Source organism: Notolepis coatsorum (genome assembly GCF_963971535.1).
Source record: "Notolepis coatsorum genome assembly, chromosome: 12".
Classification (NCBI taxonomy): domain Eukaryota; kingdom Metazoa; phylum Chordata; class Actinopteri; order Aulopiformes; family Paralepididae; genus Notolepis; species Notolepis coatsorum.
Genome location: NC_140176.1, coordinates 97,794,104 through 97,797,015, shown reverse-complemented (window position 1 = coordinate 97,797,015; position 2,912 = coordinate 97,794,104).

The window sequence follows — 2,912 nt, the reverse complement described above, 5'->3', positions numbered from 1 at the left end:
TAAACTACTTGTGCGTGTAAACTACTTGTGCGTGTAAACTACTTGTGCAATAGAGACCTGTCTGACCTCTCTGCGTGCCAAAAGCGCTGTCCTTGCGTAGGTGGCCAAGGTCACAGGTCACCTCAGACTTGAAGCCTAGTGTTGTACACTAGCTTATATCAGCGAGCCAATAAAATGCAAATGCTATACCGTGGACAGATAGCAAGCAACCCCCCCCCCCTCCGCAGCTCTCACTCCTCACCCCGTTTATTATCTTTGTCTTTGAGCCTCCAAATGGCCAAAGCTTCAAAGGTATCCATCTAGTTTTTACGAGATGGGCATTGTTATTTTAACCCAGCTCAACGGGATGGAGTTACCCCTCCGTAAGCCACCTTGACGACGAGGGCCCTGGTTTGGGGGGGGGGGGGTGGAGATAGCATCACCGTCGACAATATGGGGGGAAAATTCCACTTGGACACAGGCCTCACGATAAGATCTGCGTGCCGTGGAAAGACTCGACTGCCGTGTGATGCGGTCAACATGTCGGCAACAGCGTAAACTCGCTTTTTACGTGTCCGTTTAAAGGCCATATAGATTTTAGAAGATAGATTTTTATTATCCTATCCAAACGATGCTGTGATTTGATGAGTGGACTTCAAAACTTGGCTAGTTTTGACGTGGATAGTAACGGTGCTCGATTTACAGAGGATTGAGGGCGAGAGAGAGAGAGACGGAGGCAGGAGCTGTTTCTGAAACGCAGAATAACAAGTATTGTCAAGCGTAATATGGCTTCCTCTCCCAGCGCTCCTGTATAATTATATAAGTCTGGACCACAGAGAGGTTAATATCGTGGAGCAGTACGTACGGAGGTTACCGATAACGTCCTCCGATGCTTTTTATGCGCTTTATGGACGAGCGAGAGCTGAATGGGAGCTCCCCTATTAAGAGAGAGGGGAGGACATCTGCATCTAATTATCCTGCTCTGCAATCACTCATTCCTGACGTTATTATCTGGGGCCGTGGAGGGGGGGGGGGGGGGGGGGGTTGGGGGGCGTGTTCTCTGATGTCATGAAGTTTACAGTCATCACCCCCCCCCCCCCCCCCCTTCCGCCGATGCACTGAATACAGTAACCGGCGGGGGGGGGGGGGGTAGATATTCACCGCCATTTCCTGCCGCGTTCCCGCGGCGATGTTCAGGTTTTTCCACCGCGGGCCGAGTGCCGCGCGAACGCAACTCGTTAGTAGTCACCCGGCACCTGGAGCGCCCCGGTGGCCAGTTGGTGCGTTTGGCGATTTCATACCTGGTTGCACTGTGTGTGTTTTAATGACGGCCCGTGCACGCGCGCTCCCGGGCGCACGCGCATAAATGTTCCACTTGCGTGCACACAGACTAAAGACGATGCCTAGTAATTGCCTCTAGGAATGGAATGTAACACATTTCATTCACACGTTTTGTGTGAATGTATCTGAGGAGGACGTATTTGAACACACCTGACAACCTGAGCTATTGTTATGCAAAGTAGCCAGGTGGGTACTTACTTGGCGAGTTGGCGCATCAGTCGAGTGCGGCGCATTCCTGTGTGCACGCACGTGCTTCTGATCACAGAGCCGGTTGCTCGGCGTGCAACAACCCCCGTCCCGTGACCAACGCACCCCTGCCGGTGTCCCAGGTCTCGTCACACCTGGTCTGAAGCTCAGTCTCTCCGGATCCCCACCGGCGGCCCTTTTTATTAGACTTAGCATTACGAATGTCGGAGACATTTACCCACAGTCCTCTCTCTCCTCTCCAACCCTCCCACCCCCTAATTAATGAAACACAGATGCCGAGGCCCTGAGAGAGAGAGAGAGGCTGCGTTCCCATCCAGTGGGGTTAACGCGGTGCGAGACCTCATTAAACACTGATTTCGTCTCTTTTTATACTTGGAGACAGTCGGGCTCTTGAGTCTCCCCTCAAACCGGCAGGCGGGAGGTGCTGATGAGTCTTAGCAGCGGGAGGAGCTGTTGATGTCGGTGTTGGTGAGTCTTAGTAGCAGGAGGAGCTGATGAGTCTTAGCAGCGGGAGGAGCTGTTGATGTCGGTGTTGGTGAGTCTTAGTAGCAGGAGGAGCTGATGAGTCTTAGCAGCGGGAGGAGCTGTTGATGTCGGTGTTGGTGAGTCTTAGTAGCAGGAGGAGCTGATGATGTCGGTGTTGGTGAGTCTTAGTAGCAGGAGGTGCTGATGAGTCTTAGCAGGAGGAGCTGTTGATGTCGGTGTTGGTGAGTCTTAGTAGGAGGAGGAGCTGATGAGTCTTAGCAGCGGGAGGAGCTGTTGATGTCGGTGTTGGTGAGTCTTAGTAGCAGGAGGAGCTGATGATGTCGGTGTTGGTGAGTCTTAGCAGGAGGAGCTGATGATGTCGGTGTTGGTGAGTCTTAGTAGCAGGAGGAGCTGTTGATGTTGGTGTTGGTGAGTCTTAGCAGGAGGAGCTGATGATGAGTCTTAGCAGGAGGAGCTGATGATGAGTCTTAGCAGGAGGAGCTGATGATGAGTCTTAGCAGGAGGAGCTGATGATGAGTCTTAGCAGGAGGAGCTGATGATGAGTCTTAGCAGGAGGAGCTGATGATGAGTCTTAGCAGGAGGAGCTGATGATGAGTCTTAGCGGGAGGAGCTGATGATGAGTCTTAGCGGGAGGAGCTGATGATGAGTCTTAGCGGGAGGAGCTGATGATGAGTCTTAGCGGGAGGAGCTGATGATGAGTCTTAGCGGGAGGAGCTGATGATGAGTCTTAGCAGCGGGAGGAGCTGATGATGAGTCTTAGCAGCGGGAGGAGCTGTTGATGTCGGTGTCGGTGAGTCTTAGCAGGAGGAGCTAATTCGAACACATGGGTCTCGACGGGACAGATCATCTGTGTCTTGCGTTCGCCACATGCAAAGAGGGTGTTTTGTAAGCGATACCCC